Consider the following 23,313-nt stretch of genomic DNA (forward strand, 5'->3'; position numbering starts at 1 on the left):
ATTGCTCAGGCTGCAAGCTCTCCACATCACCATCTACCATCTACCTGGTCCAGCACAATTACTAGAAACCCTGAGTAGGTTTTACTATCTGAATACTTCCAGCTGGACTGAAATAGAAATTATTAGAGGGACTGGAAGACAGAATGGGACTCGTCAACTGGAAACGAAGAGAAGAGAGAACTGTACTTACAGGATGTTTGTTCTCACCCAACACAGAGTCTCAAGGGAGTGTCTGGAGAAGAACCTTAGATGCTCACCTAAAGGAGGGCTTCATAAAAACTACAGGTGTGTCCACATTACATTTACTTACCAAAAAGAGATAAATGAACTCCTGGCACTGTGATGCAGACAGACCCTAATTTCTGAGCTCCTTTGGAGAGAAACAGCCTGCAGCTACTTCTCCAGCCAAAGGCCCAGCTTGTGGCAGATGGGAACTGCAAATTCTGATTGTCCGATGAGCAGTTTTGCCTAGAAAAGAGACAGGCAAAAATCAAACACTCTGGAGCACTGCATGTCAATGGGTTCAAAAAGAAATGTCTGGAGATGGCACTCAAAAAGGGTACAACCTAAGGTAACAGCCTCCAAATGAACAACCCAAAACACTTGGTGGTCATTGAACACAATGTCTTAAGTCCAGCTGAAATGAAATTTTCCTTGGAAAAGAAAAAATGAACTATTTCTAGCTAGCCCAGACCAAATGGTGTGCCACCCCATGATCACTGCAATACCCAATTTCACTATGGTATAATCCTTTGAGTTTGAAGGCCCACAGCCCCTTAAAAAGCTCTTCCAAAAGAAGCTTGGTGACCCCCAGGCAAGTCCTGGGGCTTGTGTAGGCGCCTATCTTCAGCTGCAGGAGGCACCCTTTCCCAGGGCTGCTGCCTTAGCCAGGCATATAGCCCAAGCAGTGGTTGCCACAGCAGAGCCAGCAGAGCCCCGGAGTCTCCTCACCCTGTCGTCCTGCTTTGGAAGAAATAGTGAACCCAACTCTAGCTGATAACAAGTTACATGAGGGAGAGAGTTTTGATAAAACTAAAACAATGTAGATCTCTGACTTTCGACTTTACATTGGCAAGTTAAATCTGTAGTAAATCAACTGTAGCAAGACCAGAGAGTATGGGTTTCCCATGTATTTTAAGGGAAAAGACAGGAGTTTCTTTCCTGTGCCTGTGTGGTACAGCTGTTCTGCGTTTTTGGTTACAGCCTAAAACAAATCGCTTGAAACTGAAATGATGGTTTTTAAATGTAAAAGCATTGACTTGTATTTTAGCTAAAAAAACCCCAAAAGCTCAAACCAATTCAATTCAACATTTTTAAGATTACATCTGCATGGTTTTTGGACAACATGGTTTGAGTAAATGTGTGCTTTAGTCAAATGCAATTAAGTGTCTCAATTCAAGCTTCCCCTGACATTTTTTCCCATCTATCTGCACCAAAGCAGTTAAGTTTAGCAGATGCAGTGCTTACCTTAACTCTATTCAAATGAGTTTTAGACTTATGTTCCAAAAAGAACCCAAAGCCTAATTTTTAAATGCTCAACATACACATTTAGAACTTCAAAAGATCTCAGGGCTTTTGAGGAGACGTGGTAATATGGATACCAGGTTTTGAAAAGAACTAAAAACTATCAGTGAAATACTCAGTTTCCAGCATTTTCACTCTTCAAAACACCTGAGTATTTGAATTCCAGATCAGCACTGGTGAATTTGGCAAATCTGCCTTGAAAACTTTGGTTTTGGTCAAGCAGAGCTGCTGCAGAACAAAATCAGTTAAACTAGAGAATCTGCACTTGAGATCATGGGAAATTTAGCAAGAAGGACAGATAATAAAATGAACAAAGTAAAGGTTAATAACTCACTAGGTGTCACTCAGTACTCATCCTCTCTAAATATCACACTATTTATTAGGGTGTCTGCCTAATCCTTCAAAGTCAACATCACATATCCATGTATGTGCTATTCTTGCAAATGCTCTAAAGTATAGTCAGCCCATTCAGGTTGAAATAAAAGCAATCTAAATGTACCATCATGTAAAACTTGGCACAATTCTTGGCAAAACACCTCTTTGGTTCACCCTGTTTTTTAATTTTAATAAATCTCCAAGATTCAAAACTTTACAAGGAGGAAAAAAACCTCAAAAGGTAAAACGCCACAGGTGAGAGTTCCCAGGCTTATGAGACTGGAAATTAAACTATTCTGTGGAGAAATAGGGCACTGCCTCAAATTATTTAGTAGGGTTTTTTTAGACAGAAGGGCTCCTAAATAAAAATCTTCTTAAACACAGATCACCAGAAGCTGAATTAAAGCCTAATTCTCCAACCCCAACAGGCTTTTCTAACAGCATCTGATCCAAGGGCACAGTCACATGATACTTCAAAACATTTTGTACCAGAGGTTATATTTGCAATTTTTAAGACTAAAGCAACATGATTCTTTTCACATGGAAGACTTCTAGATTTGCCTTTTATGAATTTTACAAAATTTCTTGGAAATTTTTTCTACTGTGAAAATCAGCACCAAAAATCAGTTTTCTTGTAATCTCAGACAGTAGTCTTAACATTCTTATTCATTTGAAGTACTGAAGAACTGGTCTTGTAAAACCTGAAAGAAATCATGACGGTGGGGACGTATTTTCTCCTGCTGAAAATGTTAATGCTTGATTTATCAGTGAATTTCTCTTATACTTCTATGGCTTTTCTTGGAGTTGCTGCATTGTTATTTAGGGGAATGGAATTTTTTTTTCTTCAACTCTCATTCTGTGCTCATACTCTTTACCTTTCTGATCAGAGCAAAATGCTGGGCAGATGATACGCAGCAGAGGGAAAACATTCTGATGGACCAGCTGTTTCCTTAAACAATATTGTTTTAGGAAACATTCCAGTTCAGACAGAAGAGAAACCATCTGACATGGAATAAAATACTGAGCTTTTTATTACTACCTTTTTTGGGGTCTCAATTTCCTATTTCGTTCCCACTTTTATATGACAGCCCGTCATTTTGAGTCCAGCATCTCATAATATATGCAACATATTTTTATTTATTGTTCTCCTTCAACACAATAATCATATGAGCAATTCCAGTGTGGCTGTTTCACTAGTCTCCATCTAAAGTGGTACTCAGCAAACAAAAGTAGCCATTTCAGTGAGAGGGCATATGGGAAGCAGGGTTCTTGCCCTGGCCTGTTGTAAATAGCTAGAGAAATGTCCTATTACACTCACAAATACCATAACAGGGATTAGAACTGCAAAAATACAAAGATGTAGTGCACCCCCCTTTCCCCTTTTTTTGTAGTAAAAGCTATCAAAGTGCTAACCTGGGCTGGCTGTGTGCCGCAGTGATTTCAGCAGAAAAGCAGAGCCCGGCTGCAGCAGGTTCTGCAGGATGGGAAGCAGAGGAAGGTTTGATGCTCAGCAGATGGCACAGGTGGGCACCGTGCCAGCCCAGAGGCACTACCTGGTGCGCTTATGAGATCACTTGCTGCATTTGTTATCGAGCTGGGAGTGAGAGACAGCTTTGTTTTACTCTCCTTTCTCTTCCCTCTTTATGTGATTTTGCTTTTAGCCACCAGACAACAGCAGTACTCTTCTCCAGAGTGTGAAAGATTCAGCAATAAAAGGAGCCTAGGAAAAAAAAAAAAAGAGGAGGAATCTGTTGTTTTTCTCTAACAACTGGTCAGCTCAAACCTCCAACCTCTCAGCCTCCTGTGATTGCTAATAACTCTGTTTACTCAGAGCCAGACCACAGTGGGGCTTTTGGACCACAGACTGGGCTGGCATCGTGTAAGCGTGTAAAGAAGCAATATTTATCATTGTCATGATTTTGTTGCTTTCCCCCACACTTGTAAGAGTTGATAACAAGCAACTCCGAGGCAGCACAGCTGGCCTGCAAGATGTCTCTGCATGAGTGAAGGAACGGCTCTGTTCAAAGAGCAGGCACGAGTTATTTCTCCCAATCTATAAATAAGCGCCAGGGTAATGAAAAAATAGCATTTACCCTTGCACCTTCTCACTTTGTTTTGTCTCAGGACTTTGCCTTCCTGTATGTTCCATGGTGCAGACCTGGGGCACATTCTCAGGGCAATGTGGTCTCAATGGCAGAGAAGTAAGGTAGGGTTCTTTTTTTCCATCTATATATTTGGGCCTTCCCAAAATGGGGCTGAACACAGGGTTGGACATTTTTTCTACCAACACGTCAGCCAACACGAAGGGTTCTACTATCTGCAGTCAACTAGTCACTGAAAAATCTCTTGTGTGCACTTTGAAAATGAGGTATTCTTGGAAAACCATCAATAAAAAGTCCTTATAGATTTCTTGGGTGAGTGTGATGTGAATTTTAGAGATGACACAACTGACATCCATCACCCCCAGACTGAATATGTGGAGAAAAAGTAAGTAAATCTTTTCTCCTCCCCATTGAGGTGGTTCAATGTAGCATTTTTCTCTACCCTTTTTGTCAGCCATAATGTAGGACACCAACAAAACCACATTCTACTCCAATACAGCTCAGCAAGAGTAAATCTTTTCTCTTGGGAAAGTTTGCAGCAAAGCAATAGAGAATTTCAGGGCAAGTCTAAGCTAAATTGACTCAAGCTGCTTCAGAGACTTTTACCTAAATCACCCTTCTTGTAGTGCAGGCACAACTATCCTTCATTTTCAAAAGCACTAAAAAGAAAACAGAACCTTTGAAATCATTTCTTCACAAATAAAGAGATGTTGGAAAGCAAACTCAAGTTAACCACTTGAAAAATACTTTCCTAGTACTATAATTCAAAATAACAAGGAAAGAAAGGAAAAGGAAACAAAAAGAAGGTTTTACATTAAATTGCATTAACCAATAATCTAATAATCAGCTAACTGCATTCTTTGTGAAAAAACCCTGCTATATAATGGCAGCCCACATGCAGAAGCTTGATACTTTGTAGTAACTGGGTCTTTGCCCTCTCATTATAAAATAAAACATACAGTATTTTAATGTAAAGGATAATGTCAGGTTTGATAACTTGAGGTAATTAGTAGCTGTGTTTTAATACTGTGACAGTATCATTCAGGTTTCCATTCTTGATAAAAAGTAAATTCTTTTTGCCACACAAGGAAATACACATTGTTTCAAGATTTTTGTAACAAAAATGGTACAGACATTAAGTCAGAGGCATGAAAGATTATTCATGTTCAACTTTAAAATCAGGCACATCCAAAATATTATCTTTCAATTTGCATTTCTTTTGATCCGCTAGACTTGAGCTGCGACAAGAGAGGAAATTAAGTCAAAGACAATTTCCCCTCCAATTAAACTCTAGTAGAGGCAGGAGGATTAACCCTCTCCCCTGTTCTGCTCAGGCTGTGTGCCCTGCAGCTCCTGGGGGAAACACTGGGGGGTGGTGAATCACCCATACAGGCTTATGGGGAGGGTGTCTCTCCCATGGCAGCTGGATACAGGTCACCAATGATGAATTTCTCTGGAGCAGTATGGGATACTCCTTGCCCTGGCATACAACCATCAGAATGCCCCCCACATACAGCAGTGGGACATGGAAAGTTATCCCAGAGCTCGGTTATTGTGAGCTTCACTCTGAGCTATTCTGAAGGGGGAATCAGAGATAAGGGGAAAGGAACCTCTTCAACTGTGTCCCTCTGGATGGGAGCTTTTGGTGCATCTGCTAGTGCCAGCAGGTTGTGGGATAAGAAACTCTGAGTCTTCTCTTCATCCCCCCTATAGCAACCAGACTCGGTGCGCCATCTATTATCTGATTTAACTGATTTGGGGATGTAGGACTTAAAGATGGGGACAGTTTGTTGACAGAGACCTCTGTGTAGTGTGTGACACAGTGTATACCATAGTCATCTTTAAAAAAAACCAAAACACATGGTCTTCTGTTAAAACAAGGAGTTAAGCTGTCTATGCAGCTGATGCATGGTAGGATTTAAAACTGTAGGCAGTAAAACCCACATCATTCATATCTCTATGTGCATTAGGATTTAAATAAGGATGCCAAAAATGAAAATGCAGCATACTGAAGAAGGGAAGAACACATTTCCTAATATAGATAAATTTTCCCATTTCTGGAAGAAATTGGGAGAATTACAGCACCTGCAAAGGCAAAAAACAAGAAGAGTAAAAGAATCATAGATAATTAATACTTCGAAGGAAAAAACATCTTTTATAGAAAATCATAATGGGCCAGAAATTCAGCTGCTGCACATTTGCTGATTTACATCAGCTGAGAAATGTGTTCCAGTATGATTTAACATTCTTCTTATGTTACCTGGGAGATAAGCGATTCAAAACACAGAGAGAACTTAACATGCATTATCTGTCATCTTTTGTTGATTAATAATTTCAGATGTTGCTGCTATTATTTAATATAGACAGTCATTACACAGTAAGTTAAAATACAACAAAACATTAAATGCAGTGAAGCACTTAAGCATAATCTCTTAAAACCCCAAGTAGATGCTGCAAATAAATTTTAAAGTTCATTTAGGGGAGCTGAAGTTGTAACAATGAAATTATCAAACTACCTCAGGTTCCAGGCTGCTTCTAGGATACCTACTGGACAGGGCAGTTTCCAGTTTTGCTCTCACTGATCACCCTGAAACACTCTGCTGGGGTGAGAACATCCTATTATGTTCTTACTCTTTAGGTGGAACAGTGTGTTTCTGGCCATGGTTTTCTAAGTGTCTGTGTTTGCGTGGTTGCACTTTGCCTGTCCGAAAGGTTCCTCTTAACAGCATTTGAGTTGCTTGACTGGTTTCAACTGAGTTGGAAGGGAGGATAGAAATCTCACAGATGAATTAGAGCAAACTGCAATAATTGGGGATAAGTGGAAGAGTTCAGCAATCTCCCACGCCATGTGCCCACTGGGCAGCTCAGTGTGAACCTCAAAATGTGCCGTCTCCTTCCTGGGCAACCATTTGCAGAGAGATGGAATTAGAGACAGAAAGCTGAGGACAGGGAGAAAGGGAGGCAGGGAGATAAGGAACAGTTGGAACAAGTGTGGGGAGGAGAGTGAGAGGTGATGAGTAAGACCCCCTTCAGCACTGAGAAGCCATAAGAGACTTGCAAATAAAGAAACTAAGGGATGGGTTTGGGGAAAAACATATCAAATTAACTGGAAATGTTCTTCTCTACGTCATTTTCCTTAGCAGGACAGTAGTCTGCAAGAGACAGCTACAGGATGGCCAAATTTGCTTAGGTTATCCAAACTTTAGTGCCATGGTAACTGCTGGAAAATTATCATCCAACCTTGCATTGCTTTTGCATTGTGAAACAACCACATCCCACATCACCGAAGATCTCTACAATGTGTACTTCAATGTGGTGAGAACCAATAAGACCAAAAAAGTTATGATTGGATGATGAAGCAAATGCACAGGAGAAAACAGGATTGTGTTTGCACATGTAATAGGCATGTGGCTCCCTGTACCAGTCCAACTTTCCAAGTGATGATTTCCACGTCCTTCAGATCCCTTTGGGTTGTGGTAAAAAAGGATCATCTTCTTTGATTTAAAGGTAAGATTAAAACATGAACCATTAATGAACTGAATGAAATTCTACAGTGGTACTTTGTAGTACAGTAAGACCAAGATACACACTTTTATTTCTGGAATAATGCAGACTCATTCTAATGCTGTTTAGAGTGGGTCACCTTTTTCTGCTGTGACCTAACAGCCAGCATCTTTGACAGCTGAAAATTAGTTCAAAAGAAAGAGAGAAAAAGCTTTGAGAGCACCCAAAAAAAGGGAATCACCTATAAGTGCCCAGCCTATTGCCCATCCAACTGAGGTTCATGTATACAACAGATTGCAATACAAGTGTATGTACCAATAAGTATAAAAACCAATGTATTAAAATCAGTATAACCAAACAATCACATTTTCCTGCTTTCTGAGCTGAACTATGAAGTCCCAGTTGAATTTAGGAAAGATGGAGCTCTGGCCATAGGAAGAAGACTTCTATTTACCCTAAAGTGTAGCATTAAAGGGTTTTGGGAGAAACTAAATGGTTGCAAGCCTTTCTCCTTCCCCATTAAGTGTGCTAGACAGTGACACAAACAATGTCTGATACCAGTGCAGATATTTAGTGTGGTTTACAGCAGATTTGAAAAAAATCGGAGGCTACCTCGGATCTAATTCCTGCACAAAAAGCAATGCCTGCCTTAGCCAGCAGGAAAAGCTGAATGCAAAAATAATTAGGGATAACATAAAATAGCTTCTACCTGTGAACAGCAGGAAAACATGTACTGCAAGTAGAGCTGCGCGACTAATTGATTTTAGGGGTTTGTTGGCAGTCTGAAAACCAAACATACCCAACAGCAGGTTTTTGAGTTAACCGAGCTAATGTATCCTATGACAGTAGGCTCCACTATGTGGCTTCCCCAAAGTCTAGTACAGCATGAATTTGGAAGCCCTTCCCTCAGCAGGATAATTGTTTTCCATTCGGACATTTATTTTCATAAAATTTACAGGAGCACCCATGAGACTTTTGGGTTGCATCCAGGCATTGGGTATAATTGTAATTAAGGGGGGGGGGGGCAGACACAGGCATATATGCACACAAATATGTGACAAGATGGGGCAACAAATGTTACTTTCTCTCGGGATCCTACTGTATTTTTTATAGGAGGAGAAAAAACTAGAGCACTATTTTGCCAGACAGTCACACATACTAAGCACTATGCTTGTGCACCCCACAGTGCTGAGAGCACTTGGGAAAGAAAACTCTTCCCCATTTATCCGTGTGAAGATATATCTCTTGCAGTAGGGTTGAATTACCTTGAGAAAAGAATTATCCCGACTTGACCCTATTATATCCCATTTGTATCTCCCAAACAGGGTTGCTTTCTCCTCAGAAGAGTAAATGAAAGAAGTTAGGTGAAGGTATAATCGGGTATCCTTGCCTCTAAGCATTTAACAAACCATCAGTGAATAACAAACAGATCCCTTTCCTTTCCTAGCACAGCAGCTGTGAACACTGACAGACAACAAGCTCTTTGCATCAACATATTCTGGGAAAATTTCCCAAATACTGTGCTGCCCTGGTGGTCTAGTGGCCAGAAAAAATCGCCCAAAACAAAACAACAAACCAAGAAGAATTAAAGATAACCTTTTTCAAAAATAGAGACAATGAGGGGAAACAGGACTTTAGTCTCCCACAAAAGCACTATGAAGTAGCCCTTCTGTTCATTTATCATAGTACAAGCAGAACACCTTCCTAAAACATCTCATCTCTGTGGTTAGTACAGCATTTGCCATAACAGCAAATTTCCATGGTGATACAGTGTTACAAGAGCTGTTGAGACAGAGCTACACATAAACACAAAAATACAAAACACTCCTGATTAGCTCCTTACAGGAGAAAGCTGTAGCATAGGCAGTTGTCAGACAGTGACCAAGGTTCAACTGCCCTCCTCCAAACTGCAAACTTGCATGATGAAGCACTCAAGAACCCCTCTTGGGACAATTCCTGCTCAGAGCTGATGAGATGCCACCAATTCTGCAGCTACAGCAGGGATTTTTCCAGAAGGGATGCCATATAAGTTTTAGGGCAGCAATTCCTTTTTGCCTTGCTATACAAATTTCCAATATCTAATGTAACAACAGTCTAATGTAAGGATGAATTACCTTCTCTCTTGGAACAAAAGAACTTGGTTCAAAAATCAATAGCCTGGATTACTCTCTACACCTTTGCTTTTAAGAATAATGTCACTTCCATCTTAATAAGTATTCAAGATACATGCAAATATCTTGTGCTTTGTTCTCTTAAACCTGATGATCTTTGCAGAGAGACAGAAAGGGGCGTGCCTCACATTTTAGAAACACAAGACATATCTATTACTCATTTCCAGGCCTGAGAAAGAATTCAAGAAGCTAATTTACAGAATTAAACCATTACAGTCTGACACTTCCATCCAAGACCATGGAAGAGTATAACCTCCGACCATGCCTGAGGGCACAGCATAGAAGACATGGAAGAGGTGAGGTTTTTAACAAGAGTAGCATAAAATTAACAATTAGCTTGTTAACAGTTGGTGTGTATTAGCCTTTATGCTCACAGAATGCTTATTTCCCAAGTAGGTTCAGACCCATGAAAAAATAAAGATGTCTCTGTCCTCAGGAGGGTGGAATAGAAAGTCTGAACAGTGGAGGAAAAAAGGCTGGTAACAAGGGATCATGAGATGCTGCACACCTGCTGCAACTTTCTTCTTTTCCAGTGTGAAATGTCATGACACACTTGGAAGCCACATTCAGCCATCAATATTTATAAATCCCAGAAACTATCAACTTGCTTTTGAGAGCAGATTTTTATATACAGTGCAACTCCAGCAGACTATAAGACAAGCTCGATACCAAACTAATGAGAAATGAGATGAAGTTAATACACTGTAAGCCTTGGTTAAATCTATTTATCCTATTTATTCATTGCCTTGTTGATATGGAACCTTTAAATATGAAATCTGTCCTGTTCACAATTATTGCTTACTTAATCCTTCAAAGTCTATGAATAATGAGACAAAAATATCTGTGATCATTGTCGAAAGAAGGAATAAAAATAGAGATGAAATACTCTGTCTAGAACAGGCACTTGTAGAACAAATATCCTCATTTCTTCTCCATTAGCAGATGTAAAAAAACTCTTTTTCCTAAAAAAATTACAAGACTGCAAGTATAAATGTCAGCCAGCCCCAAGGTGATCATCATCTAACTTGAGAAAAAAAAATTATAATTTTTATGGGAATACGTTGGTTGATGGGAACTGCTTGGCATCTCCCATAGCCAAGCCACAACCTGGACAGAGAGATACTTTTCTGAAACTCAGCATTTCATTATTCAGTATCTGCCATCTTGATGTGTATAACTGAATTTATCCTTCTTACAAATCAGCCTAGTGAGCTAACATTTTAATGCCTATTTCAAAAGAGAGAAACATAAACCAAGACTGATCAAGTGTCTTGCCAGTATTGGAGGAAGAAAGCTTCACACAAGAAAGATGTTGAGGAAACTGCTCTCATTTCACTAGCTTACTGGGGGAAAAATTAGATACATGTATATCAACTCAGTAGTTCTTTAGGGAAAATTTTTAGCTGAAAATTTTCCGGTAGAGTACATAGGCAGTAATGAAAAATAGCAAAAATTTGGGCTTGAATGAATGATCCTTACAACTATAACACACTGTAAACGAAAGTCTAGCTAATGCTATGTCCTGTCTAGCCCTGGCTCCATACATTTTTATATGGTGTGAGGTTTGGTCTGGAAAACTCTCATTTACACACATCCTAATACCTGAAACGGAGCCTGAAGGACTGACAAGATTTCACCCAGCAAAGATTATAAACCCTATTATTAGAGATTTCCAAAGAAAAGCAGCCTCAGGTTGACACAAATGTTTTGTTCTGCTTAAATGTCCATTTTAGTGATCATCAGAGCACTTTTTTTTTCTTTTGCTTGCAAAAATATGTTGTTTCCTTACAGTGAAGATCCAATACTCAGTGATGAATAAAGTTGCAAAGAGGAGTTACCTTCTTGCTCTGGGCTAAGAATAAGCTGCAGGACGAACAGGCTACACCCATGTGAGAAAGAGAGGAGAGAACTGCTGTAAGCTTCCGAGGAACCTGGTGATTTATTCATCCAGAAAGTCTCCATTCATGCTCTTCTTCAGCTTGTCCAACCTCATACAGGTCCGAACAATTCTCAGAAGACTAGCATGAAGTAAAATGTAGAGGTCCCTTCTGCGAAAAGGGTTTGGATGGGGGTGCAGGGGATCAGGGGAGAACGGAAGACCTCTAGGGAAAAAGACAGAGGTCAAATGACCAAGTGATTCTCAAGATGGAGTCCTTTATCTCACTGAAAGGAAACACACAGGGGCAGTGCTCAGCTTGCTGGGGTTTGAGCTTAGGCTCTTTTGAGACCTATGTTTTTCTAGCAAAGTGAGAAGTCCAGCATACTGCTGGATGTTACACTGAATAACACTGCCCTTCTGGATGTGCCAGCGGGCTAGCTCCCACATGGCTCGATTAATATATACTTCAGTTCAGGCACTGCCCTCTGTAGAAACTGAACCCCAACCACATGCTTGCCTTGAGTGCTCAGGAAGGCTGGCCAGATGTGGACTAACCTGCAATGTGCTAATGCATCGGTTAATTCTTTCCTCTAGCACTAGCTGAGAACCCTTCTGAAGGCAGGTGCTCTTCAGCTGTGTCTTTTGCTGTAGCTCCTATTGTCTCTATGTTTTTCTAGGGGGTGTTCTTTCTCCTGGTTCTTGGGCTGAAGTGGCTCAGTGTGCCATCAAAGAAAGGCTGATTGTCTCTCCAGCCTAATTGAAACAGTGCAAATGCTGAAGTAGAAGAACATTTTGTATGTTGAGATACTATGAAGAGACAGTGGTCTGAAGACAAAATAAGACACTTACCAAATCTGCCTTCCTAAGATGGGTCATCTTGCAGTGAGGAATAAAATCTGCAGGTTCATTTCTTCTTTCTCTAGTGCATCAGGGCATTTCCCTTTTTAAGTAGTCTCTGCTCTTTCTCTTCATGGACACACACATGTGTTTCCCACCTCTCTGAAAGGAAAGGCAGCAACAGAAGAAAGATTGCAATCATTAAAATCCCACCTGCAAAGAGTGCAACACCCAGTACCATCCTGTGAGAGCCTAGCAGGTGGCAATGAGCCTGTCACGAAGCAACTGAATGTTTGAGCCCTCTTCCATTCAGACTGCCGATAAAAGTGAACCCAGGTGGGATAAGACTGTCAAACAAAAAGGCCAGTCTTTTAACTCAGATATTTAAACCAGATTTAAAATAAACACCCAGCCTGTCTGAATTATTTCAGAAGACAGATGAAGGGAGGACAATGAATAACTGTCTTCTTCTCTCTTTACTTGGCATTAAACTATCTGACACAGGGAACAGTCAGAGGACTAAGCAGATTTGCAACTTGAAGTAAAATGGATTCAGAAGCACCAGGATGCTTTGGGGCTCAATTCCCTTTATAACTCCAGCCTCCTTGGTCAGAGAGAAAAGGAAGGGGACACTCTATGTCCTGCAGTTAAATTAAAGTGGCTTTTCTGTTCTTCAGTCTGCAGCCAGGGATCAAGGAGGCGGATGGGATCTCCTAAGGAGCTGCATATTAAGGATCAGGTGCCAGAGGCTCTGAAAACCTCCACATTGAGACTGTCAACTTCTCTGAAGCTGGAAGTGTTGAATCTCATGTGACATAAAGCTAAGCATTACTGAAGTGATTAAATGGGCTGCCCAAGGGAGAAGCCTTTCAAAGAGGCTCATCCCCTCAGTCGCCCTCACTTTCCCCATCTCTTGCCACCCCTCAGAACTGGGACTATCTTTGTGCTCTGCCACAGACCTTTCTGTTACAGTCAAAACCTGTTGCACAGGCAGCTGGCAAACAAAAGTATCCATCCCACTGGTATAAAGGCAGATCAGGAGTGTCCTCTCATAAAAAGTATAATGACCTCAAAGCAAACGAGGTGTCTCTTACTACCTATCTTAAACACCACTAGAGTGTGGAATGAAACCAGCTTCATGCTAGACAGCTTCAAGGCAAGACTTGACGCTATTGAACCTTACCCAAACAACCAGAAGCACTCAGACTAGTCCATAAAAAAATATTACTGACAGTCTCTTTTCTCCTCTAAGCCAAGTGAAAAAAAGCATGCTTGCCAATGATACATTTTGCAGTGAGTATCATCTCAAAAAACCACAACCATTTCCCCATTAAGAAATGTGGTCTCCAGTGAGGCTTAGTACAGATCTCATGGAGCCACACTCTGTATTAGTACAAGCTGAGCACTGGTCAGGTCTCGTATCAAGCCAATTGCTACACCCAGCAGTGTCTCAGTGCCCCCAAACCAAAATTTGAGCATTAAACTAATTAGCAGTATGCTACTGCTTTTATACATCCCCTGCAAACAGCAGGATAAAAGATAAATAAGTTGTTAGCCTCTCCTAAAGGCTTCCAGACTATTTATTTATAGACTCATTTATAGGTGCCCTTCACAGAACCATCTGACCTTTTCATAATGATTACTGAACCTCTCCCATAAAGTCTGTGCATAATGAGACAGCATTATGGTGCCCATTTTAAAGAGATCAGAACATGGACTGAAAGCAAGTAAATGAAATGGTCTGGTTGTGGATGCAAGCTGTTCCACAGACACATGCCAAACAAAGACGCTATTGTCCTATTACATCTCCTTTAAAAGCCACTCAGACTGGTCTGGTGCTGCTGGAAGAACTTGGCAAGACTATAACAAATTGGCACTGGATCCAGCAATGGCAGTAATAAGGTGCTCACAGACAAGCCACCCCATCAAACACCAGCAGCACCTTCTGATTACTGTTCCTCTTTGTGGAATGGACCTATGAGGGCAAACCCACACTTTTGAGGCTGACCTTCGTTGTAGTCTCCTAAGTTGCTCTTGATGCACCACTCACCATGGGCAAAGGTTTCTTCTGCATGGAAACTAAGGCATATTGGAGAGTCAGAGCAAAGCTTAATTTCAGCCCTTCAAATAAACCCATCACTCACAATATTTACCTTTCATTTCCTATCAGTGAAACAGAGATTGCTGTACTGACATTCGTCCCTAAGTACCAACTGCAAATTTGATTCTTTCCTGCACTACCATTCTGGAAAGTTTCCAGGTGGTTGTTCTCATGTGAAGGTACCATCTTGTCAACAAAACAAATGCAAAGAAGCTACTGCTAGAGCTGCATCTGGGTGACAAATAGAACCTCTCTATTTCTAGAAGATTACTGGCTTTAAGCCTGCCTCCCAGGCCACTGAGAATCACCTAATGAAACCAAAGATGTGGGAATGGTCACTGACTTTCATTATCAGAGCAGGAGAAACCTAAGATCAGCTGCAAACTAAGTACTGTCATGTCCTTACTTTGTGCTTTTTGCCCCAGAGGCAGTTGACATATCTGCTAAAAAATTCTGCTGGAAATATAAGAAACATAAGGGACCACTCTAAAAACTCCTTCCAGCTTGATGTTTATACCAGAGTACTTTCTGTCCAAATTTTGATTTAAAAAAACCCAACCAACCAACCAACCAAAAAACCAAAAATCACAACAAACAAGCCTTTAAGTTTCTCCACTGGTGAAGAACAGAAGCGTAGACATAACATGTCTCTCCCCTGAAGGTAATTTGTTATCAAGTCCATGGAAATATCTTCAGTCTTACTCTTGTCCAATGTTGAAGGGATGCATGTATTTCTCTTAAGTTGTGCTACCAACAACCTCTTTTCCTATAGACAGGATCATAAAACAGTGGAGATGGGTATATCTGGTCCATTTCTTTTCACACCAAAACAGCTTCCAGAAGAACATGAAACATCCCCTCACTCTCATGTCCTAGAGCAGTGTTTGAGGCATTCAGGGATTCAGCAGCAATGATGTTACAGAAACTCACCCAGACAGGAAAGAACAATCCCAGCAAAACACATCAAACGGCTTGAGGGCAAACACTTTTATGAAGGATTTCATGACCTCATGGGAAACTATTGCTATGTCCCTATACAGTGTGTACAAGTTATTAATGGATAATTATCTTCCTAAGGAAAGAACAAGAAGTGTACAGTTTAAGAAACTGAGAAGATAATTTCTTTGGAAGTATGACCAGGTGATCACAAGCACTTTTCAACAGATGCCATCTGAGATATGCCATGCTTTTCCTAAAAGTTCCAGGCCCTCTTAGGTGCCCCATACAGGCAACATGGCAAACTCATGACAGTGCTGACTGAAACTAGAACCAGAGGGAGGAAAAGAGGAGTGAGTGAGTACTGCAAGTGCCTAGTTTTTCAGGTATATTTGAAGATTCAGGAGGTTGTTTTCCACTCAATCCTTCTTATCACCGTAAATAGAATTTCAATTTCAAGATAAATACTATGTTTAAAACTCAAAATTTCAGTGATTTGTGTCAAAGAAAGTTTTTAACACCCTGGGATTATCTTTTCTTTCAATAAGAACAATCAGAGGTTTTAATTCTTTTTTTCCCCTTTTTTGTCCTGTAAACATAACCCCTGCCCCCATGTTATTCATGCAGTTTTGTTCTATATTAAGGTTTTGTACTAATGAACTATTTAGAAGCTGAGATTTCCATCCCAAATGGTAAATAATTTGATTTTACATTGTAGTATTCTAATTGAAACAACTTCTAAGGGCATCACCATACAAGTAACTCCAGACATCTGTACCACATCAACTAAACAAAATTTTCAAGTAGCATCTCAAAAGCTGCATTCAGGACACAACCCTCTCGTTACATTTCAGCCTGGCATCAGTGAGAGAAACAGCAGCATCATGTTGTGTTACATTATATGGTCTCAGTTAAAACAGTGCAGTTCAGAGGTTACCACTCTATAAAGTATTTGTTTTTATTGCCTTGTTCTTTTGATACTTTGAAGAAAGATAAGGGTAAGAGAGGGACATATATAAAGCAACTTTATTGTCTGAGCACTCACTGGGTTACACAAAGATTCAATGCTTGCTTTCAGCTTTTTTATTATTATTTTTTAAATAAGAAAAACCTTGCAGGAGACATAGAAACTGTTATGATTATTTGTCCAACTGACATGATGCCTCTTAGGCTAGTTTCTAGTTTTAAACTATCATTTTGGCAAATAAAGATTAGACTATTTCCAGACAACAGTGGATGTACTAAGCCACCTTGTAATGCCTGCAGAAATAGAGGAATTAATGAAGGAAAAAAATATCTTTGTTATCTAGACCTAGCCACAAGTGTACTCTTGCCAGGATTCTTTATGAATATTTTGCTGCTTTGTGCTTTTTGCTTGATACCTGCCCTCCAACAACTGCAGATTCTGGAAAGACTTTACAATCACAAGGGATTGTGCTGTAACAAGCAATATTTTAACTAAAAGGCAGAGTCCCTGCAGACAGATCTAGATTAATTACAGGGCTGGGCAATCAATAACAAGGGCAAGTGCCAGATTCTGCACCTGGGATGGGGCAACTCTGGATCTATGTACAGACTGGGGAATGAGATGCTGAAAAGCAGTGCCATGGAAAGGGACCTGGGGGTCCTGGTCAATGGCAAGTTGAATGTGAGTCAGCAGTGCCTTGGCAGCCAGGAGGGCCAACTGTGTCCTGGAGGGCATCAGGCAAAGCATTGCCAGCTGGTCGAGGGAGGAGATTGTCCTGCTCTGCTCTACACTGGTGCAGCCTCATCTTGAATATTATGTGCAGTTTGAGGCACTGTGATATAGGAAAGATATAAAGCTATTGGAGGGTGTCCAAAGGAGAGCAACAAAGATGGTGAAGGGCCTTGAGGGGAAGCCATATGAGAAGCACTGACAGCACTTGTTCTGTTCATCCTGGAGAAGAGGAGACTGAGGGGAGACCTCATTGCAGTCTACAACTTCCTTGTGAGGGGAATAGGAGGGGCAGACACTGATCTCTTCTCTCTGGTGACCATGTGACAGAACTCAAGGGAATGAGCTGAAGTTGTGTCAGGGGCAGTTTAATTTGGATATCAGGAAAAGGTTCTTCACCCAGAGGGTGCATTGGGCACTGGAACAGGTTCCCCAGGAAAGTGGTCACAGCACCAAGCCTGACAGAGTTCAAGAAGCATTTGGACAATGCTCTCAGGCACATGGTATAACTGTTGGGGGTGTCCTGTGGGGGGCCAGGAGTTGGACTTTGATGAACCTAATGGGTCCCTTCCAACTTAAATATTCTACAATTCTGTGATTAAAATCTCAAAAATGTTTTGGTGGGTCTTAAAGGATATTTATTCTGCAAAGAAAGACTTTTAGTTCTTCTAAATCTTTGCTGTTTTTCTTTTACCTTAAAGAGGTAGTGTTATGCTCCAATTGAGAAAAAAGCCTACCTGTGGAAAGTGGTGGGGAAAAGGGGTGAAACAAAGCAAACTCAGCCTTTTTCTACTTACTGGTTTTCCAGTAAAAGCCATAAAACAGCAATAGCTAGTCTCATGAGCCAAGTAAGTTCAGGCTAAGTCTTTACTGAGTGGAGCTGACCGGAGCTTCTGTTACACAGCAGCACTGTAAGTAACCCATCTGGAGGTGGACCTGTATATATACCATATCATCTATATGATCTGAATTCACTACACATTGCTAACTTCTATGACCATACCCTGACCTCCATCTCAGCCAGCAACACACAGAGGTGACAAGCCACCTTTGCCTTTCCTTTGAGGGATGTGCTCCTGCTCTTTTTCTCCAAGGGGGTAGCTGTAAGAGCTGGGGACACCCAGGCTCGCTGTGGGAAATATGGACCTGTGTTGCACAAAAAGCGTAGGCTGAGAAACTGGTGATGGCACAGTGTAAGACACACACACCTTGTGTTCAATTCACTGGACTTAAAGGGGGTGAAGAAAGCTTCAGTTGGGGTCCCACAGCACAACATCAGACCCAGCCCTCCAACCCAGGCTTGATAACCTGCAGTTAACCCTTGCTAAAAGGTTGAGTGAAAAGTCCCAGACTCCAGTGAAGTCCTGCTACGTCTATTCTTAAGTTTTAAGCAGCATTTAAGTGGTCAAAAAGGTTTGCTCTAGACCCTATATTTCACCCGCGCCAGAGCAGTACAGTATTTCTTGCTTATATGAGCATTTCAGTGTGATTGACTTTGGGTAGCAGAGAGCTGAAGTCTTGCCAGACCTGTTTCATTCTGACATTTATTTGTGCAATGAAATCCAAGGATCTTTTCTTTTCTCTTTTTTTTTCCCCCTATGTACTTCACTCAGTACTCTCTCTGTGACATTGAAATCCATCACACTGCTGGCCCTGGTGTACCCATTAGATCGTACGTGCCAACAATGTTAGAACTTTGTGATGGAGGAAAGACAGCAGTAAGAAAAAAAATATATGTGGCCTGAGGAAGTAAATTTTAATTTCTTCCCAAGCTTTTTCTGATTTAGGGTAAGATTCTCTTGCCCTTAATCATGCTGTGATACACTAACCTCCCTCTCAAGGAGGAGGCAGTGAATAAATGCCATGCAGCCAGAGGCACTTCTCCTCCCATTCATTCAAGCACTGCACAGGATGCCCAAAGCAGCCTTTACTAGCACTAACCTGCCCATCAGAGAGAAATGTCCACAAAAAGAGCCATTTCCTCAATTAAAGAAAATTAGAGGGACAATTAGTGAGAAGTGGCTCTTTCCTGCTCCTGATTACTGACAGACACACAAAGCCATGCAGCTCCACAGTCTGGAACAGAAGCCAAGTAGTTCTCTAAGATTTCCCATACAAGCTCCTGCACTTTTTACTGTGTGTCCCCTCCTCCACCCCACTAGAATAATTGGTTGAAGTGGAGTACTTGTGGCTGATGCCTGTAATTTCAGAGCCCTCCTGCAATTGCTGATGAGTACCTAGTGGAATGAGCCTTTCTCCCTTGGGAAGGAGAAAGGTCACCTGAAGGACAACGCAGAAGAGTCTCCCCATCACTACCTGCATGCCACTGGAGACAGAAGAACCATCAGCTCCACTGTCAAAAGTCCTATTAGTTCTCAGCAGTTGCTTGGCTTGCTTACAAAATGCCATACAAGAAGGCAATCCATACAGCCAGAGTTTGAGCATACGGTGGGAATCCAGCATTGCCAAGGCTATGTGCTCTCAAATGTGCAGCAACATGGAGGCAGGAGGAGCAGTATTGACATTTAGGGGCAGATACGCAATGATGGCTCACTTAAGCTGTGTGAGGTTAGCGGCTGTACTGCTAATTTATCTGAGGCCTTTCACATGCAGTTCTAAGTGATTGGTGTTCAATTTGGCTTGAACTTCATTCACAGTCAATGGTCCAAAATAATAGCAAACTGAAATAGCTGTGAGCAAGTGCTCATTTTCATTGCCACTCTGTGATGTGAGCACCATTAGCATTCCTGGGTTCAGCACTGCAAATACACATGCATGTGTCAAATGACACTGGGTAACTATAGTGCTGCTCCAGAGTTCAGTTCTGTTATTTCCAGTTAATGACAACTGGTCCTAATGACACCCAAATCTCCACCCGCCTTAGGGCTGCAGAAAAGTCAGGCCATGATCAGGGAAAGATACAGCATTGTTTTAGCTAGAATAGAGTTACTCAAGCTTGGTCTGTAGTCACCATCAAATGAAGGGTCTCTTCAGTACCAAGGGATGCCTGCTGTCCACTGGAGTCATGGTGCTTGAATTCAGATAGTATCAGCAGAGACAAACATAAAATATGGGGACGGAGGAAGGGGGCAAGAGTTAAATGGAGCAAGAAGGCTCAAAACAGATAAATGAAATTTATCAGGAGTAACAAGTTAATGGGGTGGAAGAGAGAGGAGAAAAAATACGAAGTACAAAGTAAGCTGCAATGGGGTCCAAAGAAAAAGGAAGAAATGGAAGAAGGTTGGGAAGCACTGAAAAGGCTGAGACATATGTGAAAAGAAACAAAAGAGAAAATTTAGAAAAAAATGCATACCATGAAACCATATCTCTGATTACTGCTCTCTCCCTTCCTGAAACCTATCTCAGGTTTTGCATGCAGCTCTGTTACCATGGCCTTGCATTTAGGCTGTTATTCTAAATTAAACACAAAAAGTCACAAAAGCGATAAGGCACATTCAAAATATTGTGTATTAATATATCCCATTCAGGGCAAAACACGCCTCATTGTTCTTGTCTGTTGCCACTAAGAACAAGGTGCAGCATGCACAGTTTTCTGAGCACGTGGCATTTTGCAGAACCAAACAACTGGATCTCTTTGCCCCTCGCTGTGTTGAGCAGTGCTCCCTCCAGATAGCAGAGTCTGATGATGCTACCCTCCTTTTCAAGCAACTACTGTTCTTATCTACAAAGGCAGAGTTCCAAACACCAGTCCTCACCTTCCCAAGTAGCTTTTATTAACCTTGTCCCATTTGCAAAGTTTTCTCTGAAAAAAGATGTGATGGAGAGTAACTAAAAGGCAGTTTTTGAGCCCTACTTTATTATGGCTCTCTGCTGAGAGAGAAAACTCAGTATGCAGCTCTTCCTTCAGCTGTGGTGTTCATAGAATTGCTCTTCCTTGTGAAATCTCTTCTTGTCTTTCACTGAGCTTAAAGACCATCTTTCCTTACTGACAGAGACTCTCTCCTACACTTGGATAGACAAAACTTGTAAGAATTGACATACTTGTCAGATTTGTTCAGATTAAGAATTACTGGTAAGGAAAAAATCTGGAAGAGGATTACTACATACACTCTATTTCCATTGGAAACCAAGCTAAAAGCATTATAGATAGGCTTAGAAAACAGTTACACCCATTAATCTTTGATTGACCTTCGTGATGCTATCAAAACTGAGAGCAGTGAACCATGTGTTTTTCATTTGATTTGTTGTGTTCTTGTTCAATAGGTTAAAATCTAGTACATGTCTTGAAAGACAACTGCTTGACTGGGGCAAACAGAAACTGTCTGCTTGATGATGCTGTTCCACACTACCTGTAAGTGCTTGCCATCTCCCAATGGCAGAGAAGCTGCCAGCTCCAAAGGGTCACAGCTTAGTGACACAAGTCTGACTTGCAGAACAGGAGTTGTCACTATTGCAAAACAACTTCCTGCCTCCATTAGCATTTCATGTCATTAATAAGGCTAATGAACATTTGCCTAAGTCGGTTCAGAAAGTCGGGGAAGAGTTTAAGGCACTTTCAAACACTAAGTGCTTCTTGCACCTCACCAAATTTCTGCACATATGATAATTCTGACCTCTGAAATAACAGACTGTAAATACAAGAATCTGGGGTAGACTGAAGAGCTGAAGCTAGACAAGTCAAATATACTGTGCCAGAAACCACTCCTGCACACAGGAGCCTGACAGTCGGCTGTGTTACATCTGTTGATCAGCTCCAGCATGCTGCTGCCTCTGCCAACAAAGCGTTTCCCAAATTCTGCCATTAGCACAACCCAGGAACTATGTCTAATAGGCAGTTTCCGTGTGGGCATGCAGCTCAGCTGAAGAAGTTTAACAGTATGGACAAGGTCATGTCCTGCCAGCTGGCCTGAGAACCAAAACCTGCTCTCTGCTACTGTTCAATCTACTAGCACAGATGTTGCCCATGGATGATGGGAGCTCTGACAGCGCTCACTTCCTCTCATGCCATCCACCATTTACTTTCTCCAACTTTAAACCTTAAAAAGCTGTCCCATTTTTTAAGGATCACCATCCTATACTGTCCTACCCTTATAACATGTACATAAAGCCACCCCGAAACACAACTGTAACTGAAAAATTAATCTCCATAGATGGTAGTTACCAATCTTTTCTGAATTCCTCCATTTCCAAGGAGGTGGCAAACATTTTACAGAGATGATGATGTTTTGTCTGGTATTGTGTTCTAGATGCCTCTATATTGCTGTATTTTAATCTGTTTTTCACACACAGAGGAAGGTTTACTAGTTCATGGTCCAAAGGGGTAATTGCACAATCTGATGTAGACACCACTGACTATTGCTTACAGAGAACTCTAAGCAGACAGTAATCATAACGAACAGTAAGTCAAATATTTTGGTATGTTTAACCTCCATTCCCACTGCAAATAAAATTCAGGTTCATGACCTCCTGAGGAACCTGAATGTACACAAGTCTATGGAACCCAATGAGATGCATCCCAGAGTCCTGAGGGAAATGGCTGATGTAGTTACCAACCCACTCTCTGTGATATTTGAAAAGTCATGACAGTCAGATCAAGTCTCAGATGACTGGAAAAAGGGAAACATTGTACCCATCTTTAAAAAGGATAGAAAGGAGGGTTCTGGGAACTACTGACCTGTCAACCTCACCTCTGTGCCTGGGAAGATCATGGAACAGGTCCTCAAGAAGCTGTGCTAAGATACATGGAAGTCAAGGAGGTGATTTGGGGCAGCCATCGTGGCTTCACCAAGGGCAAGTCCTTCCTGATCAACCTAGTAGTCTTCTGTGATGGAGTGACTCCGTCAGTGGACAAGGGTAGAACTATTTGCTCCACTGGAAAATAGCATACTATTATCAGAGAATCATGAAATAATTTGGGTTGGAAGAGAGAGACCTTTAAAAGCATCTTGTCCAACCTCCCTTCAATAAGCAGGGATATCTTCAAATAGACCAGGTTGCTCAGAGCCCTGTCCAAATCTGACCTTGAATTTTTCCAGGGATGGGGCATCTACCACATCTCTGGGCAACCTGTACCAGTGGTTCACCGCCCCCATCATAAAAAATATTGTCCTTACTCCCAATCTACTCTCTTCTGGTGTATAATTTTTAGCTTTTGTCCTATTACTACATGCCCTCCTAAAAAGTTTGTCCCCATCTTTCTTAAAGCCCCCCTTAGGTACTGAAAAGCT

General features: G+C 41.3%; 1 long non-coding RNA gene across 1 annotated transcript in view; it reads right to left on the reverse strand.

Annotated features, from left to right (window-relative positions):
• LOC127471996 (uncharacterized) overlaps positions 1–23,313 on the reverse strand; it is a 115,605-nt gene that overhangs the window by 30,069 nt on the left and 62,223 nt on the right. Inside the window, exons 5-6 of the long non-coding RNA XR_007904830.1 lie at positions 12,405–12,554; positions 311–468 (exon numbers count right to left, since the gene is read on the reverse strand). This is a non-coding gene — a long non-coding RNA (uncharacterized LOC127471996). The remainder of the gene's footprint in view (positions 1–310; positions 469–12,404; positions 12,555–23,313) is intronic.

The sequence above is a fragment of the Manacus candei genome, unplaced genomic scaffold (genome assembly GCF_025592945.1).
Source record: "Manacus candei isolate 608988 ecotype Guabito, Panama unplaced genomic scaffold, ASM2559294v1 h1tg000028l, whole genome shotgun sequence".
Lineage (NCBI taxonomy): Eukaryota > Metazoa > Chordata > Aves > Passeriformes > Pipridae > Manacus > Manacus candei.